The sequence below is a fragment of the Gossypium hirsutum genome, chromosome D01, assembly GCF_007990345.1.
Source record: "Gossypium hirsutum isolate 1008001.06 chromosome D01, Gossypium_hirsutum_v2.1, whole genome shotgun sequence".
NCBI classification, from domain to species: domain Eukaryota; kingdom Viridiplantae; phylum Streptophyta; class Magnoliopsida; order Malvales; family Malvaceae; genus Gossypium; species Gossypium hirsutum.
In genome coordinates this window covers 49,012,108-49,018,446 of record NC_053437.1, presented here as the reverse complement: position 1 = coordinate 49,018,446, position 6,339 = coordinate 49,012,108, and the positions used below count along the sequence as shown (strand labels likewise).

At 31.6% G+C, this 6,339-nt stretch overlaps 1 long non-coding RNA gene and 1 other non-coding gene across 2 annotated transcripts; one reads left to right on the top strand and one right to left on the bottom strand.

Moving 5' to 3' along the window:
• Positions 1–1,799: 1,799 nt before the first annotated feature.
• LOC107921428 (uncharacterized) lies at positions 1,800–3,001 on the top strand. The gene is made up of 2 exons (XR_001691061.2): positions 1,800–1,884; positions 2,745–3,001. It is a non-coding gene; the product is annotated as an uncharacterized lncRNA (long non-coding RNA).
• A 3,231-nt stretch (positions 3,002–6,232) lies between these two features.
• Positions 6,233–6,339, bottom strand: LOC121214105 (small nucleolar RNA R71). The gene has a single exon (XR_005909692.1). It is a non-coding gene; the product is annotated as a small nucleolar RNA R71 (small nucleolar RNA).

Here is a 6,339-nt window from a genome sequence, read left to right as displayed (position 1 = left end):
ATCGGGAAACGCAAACCAAATTCTTGAAATATTTATTTGTCACTATGTTTTAGAATTGCAAAGTAACTAAGAAAGATGTTTGCTATTATAAGCAATTATCGAACTCCGTTATTTCAGGATTGAGTTTTGTGAGAAAATGATTCACAGGATTAAAATCATCAGAGAATGTGAGTAGAAAATGGAAACAATTTAATACAGTTAAGCAGTTTCAGCTAGGGATGATGTATAGTGAAAGTCAGATCAGAATTTTAGTTGTGAGATTAAAGAGATTTGAAATTTGAAGCTATGTGTGAATTTGAAATATATGATGTGAAAGTGATTCGCGATAGTCTAAAAAACAACATTGAATCGTCAGAAATTGTATGCAGACTTGAAAAGAAAAGATATAGAGTTTCAGATTGGAGATAAAGTCTTTTTGTAGGTATCACAGTGGAAGAAAATACTTAGATTTGATCGTAAAAAGAAATTGAGTCTGAGATTTATTAGGTCGTATGAGATTATAGAGCGTATCGGGCTGGTTGCTTATAGATTGCTGTTGCCACCTGAGCTAGAAAAGATTCACAATGTATTTCATGTTTCGATGCTCCATAGATACCTATCTAATCCTTCACATGTAATTAGTCCCACAGAGATTGAGATTCAATCTGATATGACATATGAAGATGAACCGATTTGTATTCTGACTCGTGAGATTAAAGAATTGAGAAATAAGAAAATTTCGTTAGTCAAAGTACTATGGCAAAAACACGGAGTTGGGGAGGCAACTTGGGAGTCAGAAGATACAATGAAAGAGCGTTATCCAAACCTATTCACAGGTAAGATTTTCGGGGACGAAAATCCCTAAGAGGGGGAGAGTTGTAATAGCCCGATTTTGACCCTAATCGGAACAGTGGTTTTGGGACCACAAAATCGAGTCTGAAAAATATTTTAATATTATTTTCTGTGTTAATTATGTGTGAATTTACATATGTGAAAGTTTCGTGAATTAATTTTATGTTTGTGTGCTTAATTTGAAAAAAAGGGCTTAATCGCATAAAATGAAAATTTGATGGTTAATTAAGAAAGTGCCTAATTGTTGTTGTCTTTATAAGTTTGAGGCCTTATGTTGTAATTTAGCCAATAGTAATAGGTAGTGGATGGCATAATGATGATATGTGATTTTTATATATATAAAATAAAAGTTAAAATAATAATAATATAATAATATATGTTATAATAAAACAAAACATTAAAAGCCACCATTTTATGTTCATCTTTCTTCACCGAATGTAGAAAAGAAAAACAAGGTTTGAAAGCTTGAAACATTTGGCCATTTTGAAGCTTAATTCAAGGTTGGGTTTTGTTTGGTTTTTGATATTTTTACGTTTTTGAGATCATTGCTTTGAATACTTCAAAACCCATATCTTAATTTTGTGAATTGTTGATGATTTTGAGAAATGCCATTGATGAATGCTTGAGCTTTGTGATAGTTGATGATGGAATATGAAAGATATGTGAAAGATTAACATGTTTTGTCTTTGAATTTTGATGAATTTGAGTAATTAGGGTTTAATTGTAAAAATAAATTTTTGAGGGACTAAAATGTGAAATAAATGAAATATGTGGGCTTGTATGGACACTAGGAATATTCGGCCCTTAAGGAGTGAAGTCAAATTTTGTGTATTTTGTGTTTTGAGCAAAAAGGACTAAATTGTAAAAAGTGTGAAATGTTAGGGGCAAAATTGTAATTTGCCTATTTATGTGTTTTTAGGTTAAATTGAATAGAATGATGTTTAAATAAACTTAATTTGAATATGCTTAGATCAAGAATTAAAGAAATCGGATTTGGATCGGGGAAATACAAAAGTGGTCGAGTAGCCGATTTAACAGTCGACGACATCCGAGGTAAGTCTATTAGCATATAAATGTTGTTGAATTTGCAAATATATATATATGTTATTTCTTGAATTGAATTTTGTGGATATATATGTGTATTGGCCGAATGTGTGATAAGCCAGGAAGTTTTATTTCGTGTTTGATTCGATCGAGATACGTTGTCCGAGAGCCCGTACGAACCTTAGGAATAGATAGGATACATATGTCATGACATAGGATTTCCGATATGTGTTATCGTGTAAGACCACGTCTGGGACGTTGGCATCGACTTGTGTTTACGTGTAAGACCATGTCTGGGACATTGGCATCGTATTTGATTCGTGTAAGACCCTGTCTGGGACAGTGGCATTGATATGTGATTACATGTAAGACCACGTCTGGGACATTGGCATTGTACGAGTCTTTCGACTATCCGAGTATCCTTTTTAATTCTGAATGGTTCAACGGGCAAAGATAAGTTGTGTACGAATGTATAAATCAGGTTAAGTGACCAGGTATGTGATTGTTGATTACCTATTTGAAAATAAGGTAAGTTGTATACTTGAATTGATGATATGAAGTTATGTGAAATATGAATTATGTGATTGCATATTTGAATATATATGTATTCAGCCTTTGATGTATATGTGCATTGAGGAAAGTGATGATTGGATATATTAATGTTCAATTGATTATTCGGTAAAGAGGGAAGTTATTACAAATTATATAAGTTTTGATATATATAAATTGATAAATTGAATTATATGTGAAATTATAATGATTTATTACTAATTGTCTAGCTTAATTTATGTAAATGATTAAATGTTTATTTGCTTATGGCTTACTAAGCTTTAATCGCTTACTGTGTGTAATCGCTTTCAATTTTATAGATTTGGAAGTTGGTTAAGAGCACGGGAATCGTCAGAGAAGTCTATCACACTATCAACTGTTTTCGGTATTTTACTAAGGTTGAATTTAAACTTATGGCATGTATAGTCTAGTTAATATGTTTGATTTTTTGGGTATGTAAATATGAGCCATGCAAAAATGGCTCATTTATTTTGTTAAGCATGGTTTTTATACTTTTGATCAAGTGATAGATATGTTGATTTTGGTATTTCAGCTATGGCATATTTATTTATGTGAATTATGTTTGATATGTTTTGTTAAGAATGTGGTAAATAATTCGGCATAGGTGAGCTTAGTTAAAGCATATAAGTGAAGTGAGTTTGGTATAATATGTCAATCTCTGAATTGGCCATGGTGTATATATATATTATGGTGTTTTAGACATGTGCTTCGGTAATAAGGTAAATGATATTCAAGCTTAATTAATCTTGGTTATGTGTTATATATATATATATGATATGTGTGATATGTTTGGTTTTAGTTTTAGTGTTTCGGCTATGGTTTATTTATAAGTAAATATATGTGAATATTGTTTGATATGCTTTGTTAAGGTATTGTTATGTAATTTAGTAATTAAGTGAACCCGGAAATGGCATATTTTGACTTATGATTTAATGGCTAAATCTTGTACAAATTATGAGGTTATTTATAGATGTCAATTTGTTATGAAATAAATTAGGAATGTGGAGTATTTAATAAAGGTACGATTTGCTCATGCAAGTGGACTTAATATTCGATTTTATTTTTGTAAAATGATATGAATTGTATGGATTTTTTTTTTGATATGGCTAAAATGGTGCATTCATATGCGCAAACTTGTAATAGATAAATATGCATGTTTTTGGTCTTTTAAATGATATATATAAATGATTTCAAGGTAGATTTAAAATTTATGAATAAGATACATACAAATTCGGGTAATGATAGTTAAGTGAGCAATACAAGTTTGAATTTAGCTTTTATAAATTTATTGGATTAGTCGATTAAATGATAAGTTGATTTTTATTGAGCGTATATAGTTTATGATTGAATGATTTCATTGAAATGGTCATATGTGTATAATATAATGACATCAAAGGTATGTACGACCATAATATAATGTTACTAATGTTGTAAATGTGATTGGACATTAAGTTGTATACATATTGGTTTCATTATGTACATATACAGAAGTTATGAAATGAAATGTTTGATATTTAAATAGTGAAATTATGTACGGACACATTTTCTATATATGAAAAGTGAAGATATATGCTTGAATATGATTTAATTATGAAAATGTCATTAATACGATGGATTTTGGGAAATCGAATATTGAAAGTATTATATAATCTAACATGACTCTGATGTATACAAGTTTGGTTCGAATTTGTTAATTATAGAATATGCTCGATTGAGCTTTGATGTATGTTTAAATTGAATTAGTTTGAATTTTGAAATGTGTTTATTTGTGATACATGCTTAGTAAGGTATGATTGATTTGAATTGTAATTATCATTTTATATATTTGAATTTAAAATAAGTAAATTGAGGATATTCAAGTTTGATAATGTTATAAATGTATCGTTATTCTTTGGTGTATGAAAAGAGATAAATGATTGTGCTGAACTGTTTCTTGTTCGGTAATGCCTCGTAACCCTAATCTAGTGACGGATACGGGTTAGGGGTGTTACAGTACTAAACCAATACTGATCATTATGTCGCAACACGGAATGATTAATGTTGTAACATAGGGAGCAAAATAGAGAAATCAAAAGACTGTCTTTGATGTCGCGACACAACCAAAGGGTGTCAGCTAACCTAGGGTTAAGGACGACGGCCACCTGAAATCTATAAATAGGCTTCTTTGTCACATGTTATGGACCACAAATTACTTAGTTTAGAATATTTTTTTTAGATTCAGCTTAACTTTTCTTTCTTCTTAGGTTTTAGGTTTATTTTCAAGTTATTCTTTGTTTGATCTCGAGAAATCTGATTTGTGGAAGACAATCAAACTTGTGGATTCACAATCATTCTTAATACAAATCAGGCTTCTTATTAAACTCTATATTATCTTTTCATGCTTGTTCTTTATATCGATTTTATATTGCTTATGAAAACCATGAGGAACTAATCCTTTTATGGGGGATTAGCGAGTGGAGGTATGATCTTTTAACTGTTTTATAGGGTTACTCAACAGATCAGCTGTTTGGCAACGGAAGAACCTAAACCATAGGCCTGACAACCTTAGGAAGTCAACAAGGTGGGAATTAACCCAAAATTAGTATGGCCTATCGGTCTGGACTATGAGGTCGGAAGATAAGTAGTCTTTGCCGACTCGTTATTTGAATGGAAGATCAAAAGATCCTGCTAGGATAGCAACTAGTTGATTAATGAGGAACCTTAAGTGAAAGTTGATGGGGATTACCGAAGAGAGCTAATCACCCATAATCAAATTTGATTTATTCTATTATTCAATCTCTTGATATTTATTTCTTTATGTTATTATATTTTCATTATTATAAAAATATTAAAAAATCCTTTTATTTTTTACTTTCGTACTATAATTTACTTCGAGTACTAATTAGATCTTTTGGTGTTTAGGTTAAAATTGATCTAGCACTAGCCTCATTTGGGTACGATACTCAGAGTACTCACCTACTCCGTCGTAACTATATTACAACTGAACCCAAATACTTGCGGATACCACCTCATCGATATATTCTTTACTGTAGTATTCACACTCTAGACGTTAGTATGTCTGGAGGCGGTCAAGTTGTTGGCGACATTGCCGGGGAGGCAACGTCACTAGTTTGATTTTAATTTTTACACTTCGTAAGAATAATTAAAATTTTTTTAGGTGATAGATATTATTCTAATTTTTATTAGTACTAATCCTCTCTTTCTGCGTTTAATGTATGACTCGTTGTAGGGGAACACCTATAGAGCCAGTTACAGATTCAGAGAGAATAATTCAGAGAAATCATCAAGAACAACAACAACAGTAGATGTAAGACCCACCATTACTTGTTGTAGACAATGTACCACGCGAGAATCCACTATTCGAAGTCACTGACGATATCGCTTTAGGAGATCCACCAACACCACCACAGTTACCCGCAAACTTACACATGGCTTGTAATGAAAGAACCTTGAGAGATTATGCATTACCAAGTCTGGACATGGTTCAGGAAAGCATAACGATGTTGGTTATTACAACGAATAATTTTGAGATCAAATTGGCAATAATTCATATGATTCAAAATAATCTGCAATTTAGGGGCACAATGACAAAGGATCTAAATAAACACTTAAAACGGTTTTTCCAACTTTGTGATACTTTTAAGTACAACGGAGCCACTGGTGATACTATTCGACTTTAGTTGTTCCCTTGTCTTAGTTAGATTTGCAGGCACCAAGGTCTATCACGACATAGGATGAGCTCGCTGGAAAGTTCTTACAGAAGTTCTTCCCTATTAGTAAAGCGGTTCAACTAAAAAGAGAAATTGTTGTCTTTAGACAAATGGAAGGAGAAAGTTTTCATGAGGCGTGGGAACATTTCAAAATGTTGATTCAGAAATGCCCTCACCATGGATT